This window comes from Heterodontus francisci, chromosome 1 (genome assembly GCF_036365525.1).
Source record: "Heterodontus francisci isolate sHetFra1 chromosome 1, sHetFra1.hap1, whole genome shotgun sequence".
NCBI lineage: Eukaryota > Metazoa > Chordata > Chondrichthyes > Heterodontiformes > Heterodontidae > Heterodontus > Heterodontus francisci.
In genome coordinates this window covers 128651550-128671221 of record NC_090371.1, presented here as the reverse complement: position 1 = coordinate 128671221, position 19672 = coordinate 128651550, and positions in this window count along the sequence as shown.

Genomic DNA, 19672 nt, shown 5'->3' with positions numbered 1-19672 from the left:
CATTGTCTGCAGGTAAACTAAGGACAATCCTGATGGTTACCGGTCCTGAAACAAGGGTTGTACTCCAGGTGCACCCGGTATAAAGGTATGGGCAAATACTTTCCTCCGATACCGTTTACTAGCACTCTAGCATTCAATGCACTCTCTGGACGAAAGGTCATGCCTTTTCCCAGCAGAAGGGATTGGGTGGCCCCTGTATCCCTAAGTATGACTATGAGCTTACCTGCCTCACTTGAGGGGTATGGGGTCACTTTTCCTCTGGACACAAAATCCTAGTAACTCTCAGGGATTTTGTTACATGTGCCTGCACTCTCAGCTGTAGGTTTATTGGATTTTACTGCTACAGTTAAAGCCACAGCCTGGTCTGCTGTTCTTTCCATCAGGGCCCCTTTTCCTGCATTGGTCTGGTGTACCCTGACTCAACCTCTGGGTTTTCCCCGTAACTTTTAGCAGTCAGCTCAAAGGTGACCTGCCTTGTTACAATGGAAGCATACAGGCATTTGGGTGTCATTCCTGTTCTCAGAACTTTCCTTTTTGGCCTGAGGAGGCCCCCCTGTGTTTCCAGCTCTCCCTTCTTGCTCATGGCTGTTCATCCTTTATCACCCTCCCACTTCTATCCTTTCCAGGTTTTTACAGGTGACGAGGGAATGTTTTCCCTTTGGGAAAGGGCTGGTCAATAAGTGTACAATCATCAGCCAGGATTGCTGCCTGCCTAGCTCTTGGAATCTTTAGTTCATCCACGTGATTTCTTAAGAAAAGGGAAAATGAATTTTTGAACTCCTTAAGCAGGATCACCTCTCGGAGGTTTTCATAGGTGGACTCTATCTTAATTTCCAGTATCCATCCATCAAAAGTGAGTTGCTTAACCCTTTCAAACTCGATGTAAGTTTTTTCCAGCAGCTTTTGACAAGTTTGGAACATTTGGCAGTCCGCCTCCGGTACTGTCTCATATGCACTCAGGATAGCATTTTTAGTCATCTCATAATTTGATGACCTCTCATTAGGCAACAGTGAATAAACCTCATGGGCTTTTCTGTTAATTTATTTTGCAATAGCAGTGGCCCTCTGTCTACTGGCCACTTCAACTGTTTTGCAAACTTTTCAAAAGAGATGAAAAATGCTTCCACATCTCCCTCATTGAACTTTGGTAACAACTGGGAGAACTTTAAGAGCTCAGCACACAGTCCTGAGATAGGAATAACTGCCTCACTAGTGGTTCCTTCACTGGGTACATTGGGTCTTCCCCTTTTCAGTTTTAGCTGCCTGAACTCCCTTTGGAAAGCTCTTGCTTTTCTCCTTTCCTCCCTTTCTTTTCTCTTTCCTCCCTTTTTTTTCCCTTTCCTTCTTTCTCTCTCTGGAAAGCTCTTCCTTTCTCCCATTCCTGAAACTCTGTCTGCTCTTTCTCCTTCTGGAATTCTAATTCTAGTCTCCTCTGTTCTAGTTGTACCTTAGCTGATGTTACTTTGTCTGTTTCAGATTCTATGCCTGTCTCCGGTTCTTCAGTGTCAATTTTAAAATGGTTGGCCGCAAGTTTTAGGATTTCAGGCTTCCTAGCTTTTGGACGGATAGTAATCCTCAAATACCCAGCTACATTCCTTAACTCTTCAACGGGCTTTTAACCTGGTCTAAGGAACTTCACTATTCTAGGAAGGTACAGGCCTCAAATGTGGACATTTTAGTACTCTAGCACTGAAAGCCACAAGAAAACCTGTACTGAAGTTTGTAAATTATTGCAAGGGGTCAATTTAGTTTCCTGCTTCCAATTTCCCGTTTGTCTTTGGGTTTGATCCAAGAGCCCCCAAATTTCGGCTTCCCTCTTTTCCCTCTCCTTGTTAGAGCACAACAGGTTGAATTCTTTCTTAAACAAAAACAAGAAATGCTGGAAATCTGAAACAAAAACAAGAAATGCTGGAATCACTCAGCAGGTCTGGCAGCATCTGTGGAAAGAGAAGCAGAGTTAACGTTTTGGGTCAGTGACCCTTCTTCGGAACTGACAAATATTAGAAAAGTCACAGATTATAAACAAGTGAGGTGGGGGTGGGGCAAGAGATAACAAAGGAGAAGGTGCAGATTGGACCAGGCCACATAGCTGACCAAAAGGTCACGGAGCAAAGGCAAACAATATGTTAATGGTGTGTTGAAAGACAAAGCATTAGTACAGATTAGGTGTGAATACACTGAATATTGAACGGCAGCAAGTGCAAACCTGAAGAAAAACAACCTGAAAAAAACAGTGGGTAAGCAAACTGAACAAACTAAGATGAAATGAAATAAATGCAAAAAAAGATTGTAAAAAATGTAAAAAGGAATGGAAAAAAAAGGAAGAAAAAATAACTAAAAATGAAAGTAAAATGGGGGGGCTGTCATGCTCTGAAATTATTGAACTCAATGTTCAGTCCGGCAGGCTGTAGTGTGCCTAATCGGTAGATGAGATGCTGTTCCTCGAGCTTGCGTTGATGTTCACTGGAACACTGCAGCAATCCCAGGACAGAGATGTGAGCATGAGAGCAGGGGGGAGTGTTGAAATGGCAAGCAACCGGAAGCTCAGGGTCCTGCTTGCGGACTGAGTGGAGATGTTCCGCAAAGCAGTCACCCAGTCTGCGCTTGGTCTCCCCAATGTAGAGGAGACCACACTGTGAGCAGCGAATACAGTATACTACATTGAAAGAAGTACAAGTAAATCGCTGCTTCACCTGAAAGGAGTGTTTGGGGCCTGGGATAGTGAGGAGAGAGGAGGCAAATGGGCAGGTATTACACCTACTGCGATTGCAGGGGAAGGTGCCCTGGGACGGAGACGAGGTGGTGGGGGTAATGGAGGAGTGGACCAGGGTGTCGCGGAGGGAACGATCCCTTCGGAATGCTGACAGGGGAAGGGAGGGGAAGATGCGACTGGTAGTGGCATCACGCTGGAGGTGGCGAAAATGGCGGAGGATGATCCTTTGGATATGGAGGCTGGTGGGATGAAAAGTGAGGACAAGGGGAACCCTGTCACGGTTCTGGGAGGGAGGGGAAGGGGTGAGGGTAGAGGTGCGGGGAATGGGTCGGACACGGTTGAGGGCCCTGTCAACCACAGTGGGGGGAAATCCTCGGTTGAGGAAAAAGGGGGTCATATCAGAAGCACCGTCATGGAAGGTGGCATCATCAGTGCAGATGCGTCGGAGACGGAGAAACTGGGAGAATGGAATGGAGTCCTTACAGGAAGTAGGGTGTGAAGAAGTGTAGTCGAGGTAGCTGTGGGAGTCAGTGGGCTTATAATGGATATTGGTAGACAACCTATCCCCAGAGATGGAGACAGAGAAGTCGAGGAAGGGAAGGGAAGTGTCAGAGATGGACCATGTAAAGGTGAGAGAAGGGTGGAAATTGGAAGCAAAGTTGATAAAGTTTTCTAGTTCGGGGCGGGAGCAGGAAACGGCACCGATACAGTCATCAATGCACCGGAAAAAGAGTTGGGGGAGGGGGCCTGAGTAGGACTGGAACAAAGAATGCTCGACATATCCCACAAAAAGACAGGCATAACTAGGACCCATGCGGGTACCCATAGCGACACCTTTTACTTGAAGGAAGTGCATGGAGTTGAAGGAGAAGTTGTTCAATGTGAGAACAAATTCAGCCAGGCGGAGGAGGGTGTTGATGGATGGGGACTGGTTGGGCCTCTGTTCCAGGAAGAAGCGGAGAGCCCTCAAACCATCCTGGTGGGGGATGGAGGTGTAGAGCGATTGGACGTCCATAGTGAAGAGGAGGCGGTTGGGACCAGGAAACTGGAAATTGTCAAAATGACGTAGGGCGTCAGAAGAGTCACGGATGTAGGTGGGAAGAGACTGGACCAGCGGAGAAAAGATAGAGTCTAGATAGGAAGAAATAAGTTCAGTGGGGCAGGAGCAGGCTGACACAATGGGTCTGCCGGGACAGTCCCGTTTGTGGATTTTGGGAAGGAGGTAGAAGCGGGCTGTCCGGGGTTGTGGGACTATGAGGTTGGAAGCCGTAGAGGGAAGATCTCCAGAGGAGATGAGGTCAGTGACAGTCCTTTGGACGGTGGCTTGATGTTCGGTGGTGGGGTCATGGTCCAGAGGGAGGTAGGAAGAGGTGTCTGTGAGTTGGCGTTGAGCTTCTGCAAGGTAGAGGTCGGTACGCCATACAACAACAGCACCACCCTTGTCTGCAGGTTTGATGACCATGTCGGGGTTAGACCTGAGAGAACGGATTGCCTCAAGTTCAGAGGGGGACAGGTTAGAGTGAGTGAGGGGGGAAGAGAAATTGAGACGACTAATGTCTCGCCGACAGTTTTCAATGAAGTGATCAAGAGCGGGTAAGAGGCCAGGGGGAGGGGTCCAGGTAGAGGGAGAATGCTGGAGGTGGGTGAATGGGTCTGCTGGTCGGGGGGAGGACTCCTGGTCGAAGAAGTGAGCCCGGAGGCGGAGGCGACGGAAGAAGAGCTCAACATCATGCCGTGCGCGAAATTCATTGAGATGGGGGCGTAAGGGGATAAAACTGAGACCTTTGCTGAGTACAGAACGCTCAGCATCAGAGAGGGGGAGGTCAGAGGGTATAGTGAATACACGGCAAGGGGTCAGATCAGAAGGGGTGGGGTCAGAGGGAAGTGAAGCGGAAGGAGGATCTGGAGGGGCATTAGTCCCCATCAGCTGCTGGAGCTTGCATTCCTTAACACCTGAAAGGAAGAAAAAAAGTTTTTCGTTAATGCGTCGGATGAGACGTAAGATGAGATGAAACTGCGGAGTAGAACAGCTTTGAGATAAGGTGAGACGGTGCTGCTGGAGAGAGAGGTCCAGTGTGTGCATGTGGCGGCGCATAGCACTGAGTGTGGATCTCAGGATGCGGCGAGAGTAGCAGTCCGAGGAACGTTGTATTTCTCGGAGATACCTGTGATCCTGGGTGGTTTCAAAGCATGATGGGTGAAACTGCAGTTGGAATCCACGTGGAATAAGTCGGAGCCGGAGACAGTCACTGAGGAAGGAGATGTGGCTGTGAAAACGAGTTTTGGTAGATACCTTATCAAACACCAGGAGGGAAATAGAAAGCAATGAAGGCGAACAAGGTAAAGGAGACAAACGAAAATCCCGTCGGAGAGAAGAGCAGAACTTCTTCAAGGTAGGCATTCCTGGAAGAGAAGTGGCAGTGAATTAAACACTAAAATAAAAGCAAAATACTGCGGATGCTGGAAATCTGAAACAAAAACAAGAAATGCTGGAAATCTGAAACAAAAACAAGAAATGCTGGAATCACTCAGCAGGTCTGGCAGCATCTGTGGAAAGAGAAGCAGAGTTCACGTTTCGGGTCAGTGACCCTTCTTCAGAACTGACAAATATTAGAAAAGTCACAGATTATAAACAAGTGAGGTGGGGGTGGGGCAAGAGATAACAAAGGAGGTCGAGATTGGACCAGGCCACATAGCTGACCAAAAGGTCACGGAGCAAAGGCAAACAATATGTTAATGGTGTGTTGAAAGACAAAGCATTAGTACAGATTAGGTGTGAATACACTGAATATTGAACAGCAGCAAGTGCAAACCTGAAGAAAAACAACCTGAAAAAAAACAGTGGGTAAGCAAACTGAACAAACTAAGATGAAATGAAATAAATGCAAAAAAAGATTGTAAAAAATGTAAAAAGGAATGTAAAAAAAAAGGAAGAAAAAATAACTAAAAATGAAAGTAAAGTGGGGGGCTGTCATGCTCTGAAATTATTGAACTCAATGTTCAGTCCGGCAGGCTGTAGTGTGCCTAATCAGTAGATGAGATGCTGTTCCTCGAGCTTGCGTTGATGCGTAATTCTTTCTTAAGGTGGATGTACTGGCCAATTCAGTAGGTGTTTGATTACGTACTTGCTATAATCATAACAAAAATCAAGCGGACAAGTTTTCTTGAGTTAGAGGGCTAACTTTATTGTACCTAAACTGAACTACAAAAATAATAACCAACAAGCCAAATTTCACTCTCTCACACACACACACACTAGAGGTTTGCACACACAAATAGGTTACAGAGTGGGGAAAGGTAGATTGGTTGAGTTCGAGTTCAGAAAAAAGGTATACAGTCTGTAGAATTTGGTGATTCAGCTGGCTTCTAGCTGAATTCAGTGGTCCTGAGGCTTTTAGTTTGAAGAGGTAGATGAGTGTTTTAGTGCCTTTCCTGGAGATAACGATGCAAATGATTTCCTCCAACCGGGTTTTGGATTGTAGCTAGAGTATGCAAAGGCGGTCAGTCAAGAAGCGGGATTTGAAAGCTTTCAAGCTGGACTGGAGAGAGAGAGAGAGAGAGAGGGACCCCCCACTTAGGGACTGCTCATGTCAGAGTCCTGTTGCTTCTTCTCTGTTGCATAGAAAACACCAGCTTAAAACCACAGATGGGGAGGGCTTGTCACATGACAGTCACTCACTGATTCAAAACATAGCAGCTAGCAGTATTTTTCTCTTGCAAAAAAGAAACCCAGGAGTTTCTTTTAAACTTCCTGGGTCTTGGTTCTTGCCGGGGAATTAGCAGATATTTTGTCTCCCTCCTCACAAGCATTGCAGTGTAAGATACAGTGTTGCAAATTAGGTAATCATCTTAAACTGCCAGCAAAATCATCCTTTTAGCTGGTCCTTTAAAAATGTCTTTTTAAAAAAAATACAAATTCAGATCTCCAGTCAGTGGATGAAAGAAAATTATCATTCAACAACTATGTCATTCTTGATATAATAGCACTCAGGGACCTTTTCAGCTTCTCCCTCTGAACACGCCATTTGAGACAAGCTTCTGAAGTCAGGGTCTGCCTGTTGTGCCTCAATCAAAGATGATCTACTCTACAATTCACCATTGCTCGGCTTGCAGCCTTTTTCACCAACATCCCCATTCAAGTCCTTGAAAAAGGTTTCAGCCAACCAAACAGCTGAATTGTCCTTTACAACAACTGAATTCTTCTCATCTTGTTTCATCCTATGAACCTGGGATCTTGTTACCAAAGAAACTGAGAAATTCTTCCTGCAAAACATCAGTTTTAGCAACCTCAGCTGGCTTTTCTGAAACTACCAGAGATGCCAAAACTTTATCCTCAGCTAAGTCATTTTCTAGCAGAAAATCTAACCCCTCAATGGGAAAGCTAGGAACAACGCCGACAATAACAGGAACAGTGACCAGGTCACATTTTAAATTAACCCTATATAAAGGAACGGAAAATGAGTTCTATCTATCTCTTGGATTAACACGTTCACATTCAGTGAACTACCGGGGAAAAAGTTCATGTCACCTGCCAACATTAGTGACTGTGCCATCTCTGTATCCCGAAGGATAACAATTGGGTTGCATGCCTCACCAGACAACTGTGGGAATACCTCACCCTTAAATAGAAAACATATTTAGCCTTTTGCAACCTGATTCACTCTATCATTGAAAGTGGGAGAAACTACCTGCTTCACATGAACGTCACCCCGTAGGTCAGTATCTCCTGTGGAAACACCCTTTGGCTGAACACATGCAAGGGGCCCATTTTTCCACTTCCAACACTCACCTTTCACACATCCTTTCTTCTGACAGAAATAGCATGTCGGTCCCCTCGAACCAAACTTTTCCTCCTGATTTTCTCTTTTACTAACCTGAGGTTTGTCTGTCTCTTTACTTTTACCATCTTTCTCACTAGAACCAGATCTCATTTCATTATCAAGTTTCCTATGTTTCCAACTTCTCTGAAAGTTTCCAAACTGGGGTCTGTAACTATTGCTTTTATGGATCAATTCGTAATCATCTGCCATTGCTGCAGCATCCCTTATTTTACCAACTTTTTGTTCTTCCAGGTGGGACCTTATTCTCAAAGGGACATTATTTTTAAATTCTTCCATTAGGACGATTTCCCTAAGGCTGTCAAAGTCTTCATCGACCTATACCACCTATCAAACCATTTCCTTCTCTCAAGCAAATTCCACATATCTTTTTTAAATTCCTGAATTTTTGTCCATAAGCCTCTGGTACCAATTCATATGCATTGAGAACAGCAGTCTTTACTCTGTCATAGTCCAGTGAGTGTTCATCTGAAAGAGATGAGGACACCTCCAAAGCTTTTCCTACAAAAACACTCTGTAGGAGCACTGGCCAAGTTGATCTAGGCTGCAATACAAAAGCAAAATACTGCGGATGCTCGAAATCTTCAACAAAAACAGAAAATTCTGTAAATACTCAGCAGGTAAGGCAGCATCTGTGGAGAGTAAAACAGAGTTAAGGTTTCAGATTGTGATCTTTCATCAGAATGTTTTGAGCGTTCTGATGAAAGGTCACGACCTGAAACATTAACTATGATTTCGGCAACTCCAGATTCATAGCATTTTTCTCAAATGATACAAAGTAGGTTTCTACTCCCTCTTCACTAAACTTAGATACCAAGCGTATATTCTTTGCCCAATCAAAATGATGAAGAATTTCATCTTGGTCATTCTCAATTTTCACCCATGATGCACACCCACCAGCTTTGAGCTTTTCCATTCTCACTTCACTGTCTAATGCCAATTTTCGCATTCCTTGTTCTCTTTTTCTTTCCTTTCCCTTTCTCTTTTAAATTCAGGTTTTCTCATTTCAAATTGTAATTGCCTATCTCTTTCTCTTTCCCTTTTGCCTCTCTTTTGCTTTTTCCTGTCTTTCTTTTTCTCTTTCCTCTCTTTCTTCTCGTTCCTATTCTCTTCCTTTTCTTTTTCTTTCCAATCTCAGCTTCTCTAACTCAATTTTGGCTAGTTCAAATTGAACACTAGTGGAAACATCCTTATCTTCCTCAAGCTTCAAGTGAAGAACCAACTCTTGTCCAATCTCCGCTTTCTTAGCCGCTGAGCTCATACTAACCCTCACGTGTGCAGAAATAGCAAACAAATTGATCTTTTTCAACTGCTGCAATATACTGAGAGTCAAATCTTTTCACTTAACAAATTCTTGTACATTGATGGTACTCATATTGACTTCCCACAGAACTCAGCCAAAGTAAATGTGAAATCTTGTTTGGAAATTCCAATGAATCCATTTTATAGCCGAATCACGAATGATTTGAATCCTGGACCAGCCCCCAATTTGTTACAACCTCAGTAGAGATCGGTAACTTTAAAACAAGAGATATGAACTTCACAGTGACCGATTAAAGAATTACATGACAAGTTTTCATGTTTTAAGACTTTTACTATAAGTAAACTAAAAAATCAACATTAACTAAACAGTACTTAGTGGGTAGCTAATACACTAAATTACTGAGAAAGGTATTTTGCATTAACTTAACGCACTCGAAAACCCTACGCCGCATTTATATGTTGCACAGTGTTCTCAGCGACAAAGGTATCCTTGCAGTTAAAAATTACAAACTCCTCCCAGCTGTAATGGGTTAGATCTCCCAATGTCCTTCTCAAAGGCAACATTCTCATCGCTCACTTCATCTGAGCACATTCAACTGGACTTCCGTTAATAAGGCAATCTCTGGTGACCCCGTTGATCTTTTTTCCTCCGCAAACCTCGAGCCTTTGAACCAGGTTCAACTCTTAGAAGCCTTTAGCTGTATCGGAGATAGGCCAAGAGTTGGTTCTTCACTTGAAGCTTGAGGAAGATAAGGATGTTTCCACTAGTATTCAAGTGGAGCAGCTGTTACCCAGAAACAGCCCACTGGTCTCTCTCTTTTTAGGTTGCACAGCTGACTGCTGGTCTTCATTTCTTCCTTTCAGCCCCCAGATCTAGGAAAGCCTCTGGAATGTTCTTTCATCTCTTTTCTTTTGGGCCTCCTTATCTCGAGAGACAATGGATACGCGCCTGGAGGTGGTCAGTGGTTTGTGAAGCAGCGCCTGGAGTGGCTATAAAGGCCAATTGTAGAGTGACAGGCTTTTCCACAGGTGCTGCAGAGAAATTTGTTTGTCGGGGCTGTTGCACAGCTGGAATGTATCCAGATCAAAAGTCAACAGTGGTTTGCCTTTGATACTTCTCAGAGACTATAAGTCTGACACTCGTAAAACTACTGGGCCTTTCTTTGTTTCCAGGTGTTAAAAAATGCATCTCAAATCTGCATTTTAGAGCCACTAGCTCCCTGTTTACAATCTGTGAGTCTGCGAGAGTGAAACCCATTATCTTTTAGGTGTTACCATCTTGCACCCTGCTTTCAAAAGGGTCTTTGATCTGGGTTCCTGGTTCTCATGGTAACCAAGATGCTGGGCAGAGTTTTTATGAGGTCACATGTTTCCTCCAAATGTCCATTTTACACTGCATTAAAGATCACAGTTTTTCAAACATAACCATATTACAAAGCCCAGCATTCATAACAGTAGCATAAATGGTAAGTTGAATTTCAGTCTCTGTGCAGATAACGTTTTTGGTATCAAGGGCGGGATTTTCCCTATGGTCGTCAGCTGGGACACCATTGTGAAGGGTAGCCTGCAGCTACAGCTAAACCCAGGCAGGCAGGGAGGGCCTCTAGGCCTGCCTAGAGTGCTGGCCCCCCTTTCTGCCATTGGGAGGCCCTCTCCAGGCAGCTCCACTATTTTCAGCCACCTGTGGGGACCCGGAGGCCAACTGGAAAATCCCAGTCCGCCTCCATCATTAAGCCTTAATAGACCTTTATGGGCTGTTAATTGGCTACCCGCTGCTTGTGGGCAGGTAGCTCTGCTGCCGCCCCCCAACCCCCGCAATACTGCCTCCGGGAACATGGCCTGGGAGTGGGATTGCACTGGGGAATTGGCATGCTGGCTGGTGACGTGCAATTCCATGCTCGCCTCTGTTGGGGCCTAAACATTCAGCACCAAGAAACTGCCAGAAAATAATTCCAGTACTTTGTTTCCCATTTTTCTCCATTAAAGAGGAATGAAGACCAAAGGGTACAATTCTAAAGGGGGTGCAGGAGCAGAGGGACCTGGGTGTATATGTGCATAAGTAATTGAAGATGGCAGGACAGGTTGAGAGAGCGGTTAATAAAGCATACAGTATCCTGGCTTTATTAATAGGGGCATCGAGTACAAGAGCAAGGAAGTTATGTTGAACTTATTAAAGACACTAGTTCGGCCTCAGCTGGAGTATTGTGTCCAGTTCTGGGCACCACACTTGAGGAAAGATATGAGGGCATTGGAAAGAGTACAGAAAAGTGTTATGACCAGGTCAGAAAGGGGTCTAGGGGTCCCTCTCAGCTTTCACCTGGTCTTACTGTAACAGGGTTTAATTTTAAACACATCGTGTTTTTAGTTCCCCCTTGGTGAATTCTTGATCACCGCTTTCCAATTATAAGGCAAAGAAACCAGCACAAACAGGTTTTCTTAGGTTTAAAGAAAAGAAGGTTGAAATTTATTAAACTTAAACTCTAATTTGGTTAATGCTACTGATACACAATGTGCCCACACTAGCATGCATTTGTGATACACACATGCAGATAGAGACAAAACAGAGCAGAAGAAATAAAATGGAAAAGTTTGATGCAATCTCTGAAGAGCTTTTTTGTTATGGATCTTCAAGCTCACTGTCGCGTCCTTGATTGTATTTTAGATCTTGCTTTTCGTTGGAGCCCAGTATTCTTCTTAAACTTTGTTTGCTGCAGGAGACTTTTCTCTTTTGGGGTTCATGTGTCTTCAGTGGATTTGGAGTTCGGTGAGAAAGAGATAGGAGCAAACAAGAGAGGCTGTGGCAAGCCAGCCAGGAGAGGTCTTTTCAGTCCAGGAGCAAACAGACACTCCATTCAAACTGTCTGTACAATTCAGAAAAACCAGGTTGCCAAGCAGGCTAGTCACGTGACCAGCTGGTCTGACCACATCTGTTTGTGGATTTGGCTATCCCAGCAGCCATCCTGAAATTTGAGCTCCCTTATCTTCAATGTCTCCATCCATGTCTGGCAGCCCTTGTAACAGGCCTTCTCTTCTTCCCAGCAACAATTTGAAATTTAACGCCCATATGGTGAAATTAATATGCCTCATTCTTGGCAGGTGGTAGCCCAGCATGACAAAAGTTTCACAAGAATAGTTCCAGGGATCAGGAACTTCAATTATGAAGATAGATTGGAGAAGTTAGGACCGTTTTCCTTGGCGAAGAGAAGGCTGAGAGGGGATTTGATAGAGGTATTCAAAATCATGAGGGGTTTGGACACTTGTGAAAGGATCGAGAATGAGAGGCCACAGATTTAAAGTAATTGGTAAGAGAAGCAAAAGTGTCATGAGGAAAAAATTTTCACACAGTAAGTGGTTAAGATCTGAATGCACTGAGAGTGTGGTGAAGGCAGGTTCAATTGAAGCATTCAAAAGGTAATTAGACTGTTATATGAGAAGGAGGAATGTGCAGGGTTATGGGGAGAAGGTAGGGGAATGGCACAAAGTGAATTGCTCTTTCAGAGAACCAGTGTGGACACAATGGGTGAAATAGCTTCCTTCTGCGCTGTAGCAATTCTGTGATGCTGTGATCTGAAAAAAAAATATTCCCTCTGGATCTGAAAAATAATATATTCACAATATTTGTCTTAACATTTGGTAAAAATATGAATTTTATATTTCAGGGCGAAATCCTTGTGTTTGGTCTCTCACCCTTCTAGGGTGTTCCAGTAACTTCAGCAAAAGTGAGTATACCCATGCAACAGGAAACAGTTTGGGAACTGCTCTAGAGTCATGACATTCTCTCAGCCAGATTGGCACTATTTTCTATGGAATCGCCCTGGGACAATAAGGCTTGGCCATGATGCCCTCCACAGTTAAGTGGCCATTCACTCCATGTTTTTGCACAGGTGAGGAATGAATGTTTGAATGAGGTACCAGACAACTGTTGCCACTGATTGTTTTTTATTTATTCAGGGGATGTGGGCATCGCTGGCTAGGCCAGTATTTATTGTCCATCCCTAATTTCCTTTGAGAAGGTAATGGTGAGCTGCCTTCTTGAACCGCTGCAGTCCCTGGGGTATAGGTACACCAACAGTGCTGTTGGGAAGGGAGTTCCAGGATTTTGACCTAACGACAGTGAAGGAACGCCGATATAGTTCCAAGTCAGGATGATTCCCATGTATCTGCTATCCTTGTTCTTCTAGGTTTTAGAGGTTACGGGTTTGGAAGGTGCTTTCGAAGGAGCTTTGGTGAGTTGCTGCAGTGCATCTTGTAGATGGTGCATACTGCTGCCACTGTGTGTCGGTGGTGGAGGGAGTGAATGTTTGTGGATGGGGTACCAATCAAGCCGGCTGCTTTGTCCTAGATAGTGTCGAGCTTCTTGAGTGTTGTTGGAGCTGCACCCATTCAGGCAAGTGGAGAATATTCCATCACACTCTTGATTTGTGCCTCATAGATGGGGGATAGGATTTGGGGAATCAGGAGGTGAGTTACTCGCCGCAGGATTCCTAGCCTCTGATCTGCTCTTGTAGCTGCAGTATTTATATGGCAGGTCCAGTTAAGTTTCTGGGCAATGGTAAACCCCAGGATGTTGATGGGGGGAGGATTCAGCGATGGGTAATGCTATTGAACGTCAAGGGGAGATGGTTCGATTCTCTCTTGTTTGAGATGGTCATTGCCTGGCACTTGTGTGGTGCAACTGTTACTTGCCACTTATCAGCCCAAACCTGGATGTTGTCCAGGTCTTGCTGCATATGGACATGGGCTGCTTCTGTATTTGAGGAGCCGTGAATGGTGCTGAACATTGTGCAATCATCAGCAAACATCCCCACTTCTGACCTTAAGCTGGAGAGAAGGTCATTGATGAAGCAGCTGAAGGTGGTTGCCTTAGGACACTACCCTGAGGAACTCCTGCAGTGATGTCCTGGGACTGAGATGATTGACCTCCAAAAACCACAACCGTCTTCCTTTGTGCTAGTTATGACAGCAACCAACAGAGAGTTTTGCCCCTGATTTCCATTGACTCCAGTTTTGCTAGGGCTCCTTGATGCCATATTCGGTCAAATGCTGCCTTGATGTTAAGGGCAGTCACTCTCACCTCACCTCTGGAGTTCAGCTGCTTGGTCCAAGTTTGGACTAAGGCTGGAATGAGGTCAGGAGCTGAGTGGCCCTGGCGGAACCCAAACTGAACATCAGTGAGAAGGTTATTGCTGAGCAAATGCCGTTTGATAGCACTGTAAATGATCCCTTCCATCACTTTGCTGATGTTTGGGAGTAGACTGATAGGTTGGTAATTGGCCGTGTTGGACTTGTCCTGCTTTTTGTGCACAGGACATACTTGGGCAATTTTCCACATTGTTGGGTAGATGCCAGTGTTGTTGCTGTACTGGAACAGCTTGGCTAGAGGTGTGGCTAGTTTTGAAGCACAAGTCTTCAGTACTATTGCCAGAATGTTGTCAGGGCCCATAGCATTTGCAGTATCCAGTGCCTTCAGCTTTTCTTGATATCACGTGGAGTGAATCGGATTGGCTGAAGACTAGCATCTGTGATGCTGGGGGCCTCAGGAGGAGGCCGAGGTGGATTATGCACATGGCACTTCTCGCTGATGATGGATGCAAATGCTGCAGCCTTGTCTTTTGCACTGATGTGCTGGGCTCCCCCATTGTTGAGGATGGGGATATTTGTGGAGCCTTCTCCTCCTGTCAGTTTTTTTATTGTCCACCACCATTCACGACTGGATGTGGCAGGACTGCAGAGCTAAGATCTGATCAATTGCTTGTGGGCTCGTTTAGCCCTGTCTATTGCATGCTGCTTCTGCTGTTTGGTAGGTAAGTAGTCCTGTGTTTTAACTTCACCAGGCTGACACCTCATTTTTAGGTATGCTTGATGCAGCTCATGGCATGCCAACCTACACCCTTCATTGAACAAAATGTTGGTCCCCTGGCTTGATGGTAATGGTAGCGTGCGGGATATGCTGGATCATGAGGTTACAGATTGTGGTTCAATACAATTCTGCTGCTGCCGATGGCCCACAGCGCCTCACGGATGCCCCGTTTTGAGTTGCTAAATCTGTTCAAAATCTACCCCATTTAGCATGGTGATAGTGCTACACAACACGATGGTGAGTACCCTCAGTGTGAAGACAGGACTTCATCTCCACAAGGACTGTGCGGTGGTCATTCCTATGAATACTGTCATGAACAGATGCATCTGCAACAGATTGGTGAGGATGAGGTCAAGTCGGTTTTTCTCTCTTGTTGGTTCCCTCACCACCTGCCGCAGACCCAGTCTAGCAGCTATGTCCTTTAGGACTCAGCTAGCTCGGTTAATAGTGGTGCTACCGAGCCACTTTGGTGATGGGCATTGAAGTCCTCCACCCAGAGTACATTCTGTGCCCTTGGTATCCTCAGTGCTTCTTCCAATTGGTGTTCAACATGGAGAAGCACTGATTCATCAGCAAAAAGGGGGATGGGGGCGGGGGCGGTAGGTGGTAATCAGCAGGAGGTTTCCTTGCCCATGTTTGACATGTTTCTGATGCAGCCATTTCTAAGTTGGTGTCTGTACCATCAGGAGGGGTGGGTAGAAAACTGAAAACATAGGTAACATTCTTTAAGGAGCTTTATCGGGTATCTATACTGCAGTTAGTTACTGATCCAGGAGAAATACAAGGCAATTTCACTTATAGAGGTTCAAAGTGGAATATTACCAAGAATATTTTATTCTATTTCTTTCAATGAGTTTATCAAATGCAAATGTTAAAACATTTACAACATAGTTTTTCTCCCTTCTCCTGAAGGCATCAATTTCTGTTCGGGTATTATTCCACGTGTGCGAGTTGCACGTCAGTTTTTTTTTATTCGTTCATGGGATGTGGGCGTTGCTGGCTAGGCCAGCATTTATTGCCCATCCCTAATTGCCCTTGAGAAGGTGGTGGTGAGCTACCTTCTTGAACTGCTGCAGTCCATGGGGTTAGAGACACCAACAGTGCTGTTCGGAAGGAAGTTCCAGGATTTTGACCCAGCAACAGTGAAGGAACGGCAATATAGTTCCAAGTCAGGATGGTGTGTGGCTTGGAGGGGAACTTGCAGGTGGTGGTGTTCCTATGCATCTGCTGCCCTTGTCCTTCTAGGTGATAGAGGTTGTGGGTTCGGAAGACGCTGTCTAAGGCGCATCTCCACAAGGACTGTGCGTTCCAGTGCATCTTGTAGATGGTACACACTGCTGCCACTGTGCATTGATGGTGGAGGGAGTGAATGCTTGTGGATGGGGTGCCAATGAAGTGGGCTGCTTTGCTCTGGATGGTGTTGAGCTTCTTGAGTGTTGTTGGAGCTGCACACATCCAGGCAAGTGGAGAGTATTCTATCACACTCCTGACTTGTGCTTTGTAGATGGTGGACAGGCTTTGGGGAGTCAGGAGGTGAGTTACTCGCCACAGGATTCCTAGCCTCTGACCTGCTCTTGTAGCAACGGTATTCATATGGCTACTCCAGTTCAGTTTCTGGTCAATGGTAACACCCAGGATGTTGATGATGGGGGTTTCAGCGATCGTAATGCCATTGAATGTCAAGGGGAGATGGTTAGATTCTCTTTTGTTGGAGATGGTCATTGCCTGGCACTTGTGTGGTGCAACTGTTACTTGCCACTTATCAGCCCAAGTCTGAATATCGTCCAGGTCTTGCTGCATTCTACACGGACTGCTTCAGTATTTGAGGAGTCGTGAATGGTGCTGAACAATGTGCAATCATCAGCAAACATCCCCACTTCTGACATTATGTTTGAAAGAAGGTCATTGATGAAGCAGCTGAAGATGGTTGGGCCTAGGACACTACTGTCATGCAGGCCCCCCCCACCTGACAAGAATGAGGCACATTAATTTCACCACATGGACATTAAACTTCAAATTGTTGCTGGGAAGAAAAGAGGGTCTTTTACAAGGAATTGCCAGGCCCCTAGCCGGAAAGACATTTTTGCATACCAGCAGACAGTGTTGCAACAAAGGAACCAGTCCCTGCTCCCAATACACAGAATGGACGTGGTCAGACCTTTTTAGTCACCTGACTGACTGGCTGTTACAGAGTTTTGAACTGAGAGCTTTAAATTGGAGAAACAGTGTTTGAAGACAGAAAGCTCCTGGCTCCTGGATTGAGAACACCTCTCTCCTGTCTGCTCTCATCTCTTCCTCATGAAACTCCAAAGCCCACTGAAGACATGTGAACCCCAAGAGAGAGAAAAGTCTCCTACAGTGAACAAGGTCTAAGAAGAATACTGGGCCCCAACTAAAAGCAAGAATTACTTACAAGCATGGACTCTTCAGTGAGCTTGAAGAACCATAACAACTTCAGTTATTGCCTCGAACCGTTTCGCTTATTTTTTTTCTTCTGTTCTTTTCTGTCCCTATCTGCATGTCTTTATCGTATGTGCATGCTAGCGTGGGTGCGTCATGTATCCGTAGTCCTTAAGCGAATTAGAGTTTAAGTTTAATAAATTTCACTTTTCTTCTTTAAACCTAAGAAACCTACTGGTGCTTGTTTCTTTGCCTTATAATTGGAAAGTGGTAAACAAGGATTCACTAAGGGGGAGCTCAAAACACAGTGTGTTTTAAAATAAAACCCTGTTACAGAAAGATCAGGTGAAGGCTGAGAGGGACCCCTAGACACCTTTCTCACCTGGTCGTAACACCACCCTGAGGAATCCTGCAGTGATGTCCTGGAACTGAGATGATTGACCTCCAACAACCACAATCATCTTTCTTTGTGCGAGTATGATCCAACCAGTGGAGCGTTTTCCCCCGATTCCCATTGACTCCAGTTTTGCTAGGACTCCTTGATGCCATACTCAGTCAAATGCTGCCTTGATGTTAAGGGCAGTCACTCTCACCTCACCTCTTCAGTTCAGCTCTTTTGTCCATGTTTGGATCAAGTCTGTAGTTAGGTCAGGAGCTGTGTGGCCCTGGCGGAACTCAAACTGAATATTAGTGAGCAGGTTATTGCTAAGCAAGTGCCGCTTTATATCACTGTTGACGACACCTTCCATCACTTTGCTGAGGATCGAGAATCGACTGATGGGGTGGTAATTGGACGGTTAGACTTGTCCTGCTTTTTGTGTACAGGACATATCTGAGCAAGTTTCCACATTGTCAGGTAGATGCCAGTGCTGTATCTGCACTGGAACATCTTGGCTAGGGGTGCGGCCAGTTCTGGAGCACAAGTCTTCAGTACTATGTTGTCAGGACCCATAGCATTTGCAGGGTCCAGTCCGTTTGGCCGTTTCTTGACATCACATGGAGGGAATTGATTTGGCTGAAGACTGGCATCTGTGATGCTGGAGACCTCAGGAGGAGGCCGCGACGTCCACTAGGCATTTCTGGCTGTAGATGTTTGCCAGTGATTCAGCCTTGTCTTTTGCACTGATGCCCTCAGCTCCTCCATCACTGGGGATGGGGATATTTTTGGTGCCTTCTCCTCCTGTTAAGTTGGGTTTGATTCTGGCATGTGTGGCTCTGCATTGAAAGTATCTGGGGGAAGAAGTGTTAGTTGTTTTATTGTCCACCACCATTCATGACTGGATGTGGCAGAACTGCAGAGCTTAGATCTGATCCATTGGTGAAGGGATCGCATAGCTCTGTTTATCACATGCTGCTTCCACTGTTTGGCATGCATGTCGTCCTGAATACCAGAGTGTTAGAAAATCCAAACAAATAAAAGGCCATTCAGCCCTCTAAGTCTGGTTCTTGTTGAGCCCATGTCTGAATCATCTTACATAGACTTCTATCCCACTCTGGTTATTGATTCCCTGCTGGTACACTAATTTTCTTCCATATCCTTCCCAAAACAAAAACAAGCAATGTTGCTATGTGTCTCTATTATCCTCACATTCACCTCTCAACAGTTCCTTTTTAAAGGTGATAATTAACTGCCTCCCCCACCCGCCCCCATCTGTTATCTTCCCTGGGAATTTGTTGTATATAGAAATACCTTGCTCCCTGAGTCTATATGAAGGAAGGCCTATTGGGTGAGGTATTAGAGGCTACTGCATACTGGCAATTGTACTGTTCCATATTCAGGTGAGAAGGGGATAAGTTGGGCAAGGAATCAAAGCTATTGAGCATTTTAATTACGAGGTTATGCTTCTGAGAATATTATTCAAAAAGGGAGGGAGGCAGAAAGTAGGAAACTATAGACCAGTTAGTTTAACATCTGTCATTGGGAAATTGTTAGAATCCATTATTAAGGAAGTAATAACAGGACATTTAGAAAGTCAAAACGCAATCCATCAGAGTCAGCATGGTTTTATGAGGGGTAAATCGTGTTTGACTAATTTGCTAGAGTTCTTCGAAGCTGTAACAAGCAAAGTGGATAGTGGGGATCCTGTAGATGTAGCTTATCTGGACTTCCAGAAGGCATTTGATAAGGTGTTGCACAAAAGGTTAATACACAAGGTAGGTTCATATGGGGTTAGGGGCAATTTATTAGCTTGGATAGAGGATTGGCTAACCAACAGAAAACAGAGAGTCGGGATAAATGGGTCTTTTTCTGGTTGGCAAGATATAATCAGTGGGGTGCCACAGGGTTCGATCCTCAGGCCCCAACTATTTACAATCTATATAAATAACTTGGATGCAGGGATAGAAGGTACAAGAGCCAAATTTGCAGATGACACTAAAATATGTGGGACAGTAAGTTGCAATAAAGAAATAAGAAATCTACAATTGGATATGGATAGATTAGATAAATGGGCCAAAATTTGGCAGATGGATTTTAATGTGGATAAATGTGAGGTTATCCATTTTGGTCAGAAAAATAGAAAGGCAAATTATTATCTAAATCTGGGTGTCCTCGTGCATGAATCGCAGAAAACTAGTTTTCAGGTACAGCAGATGATA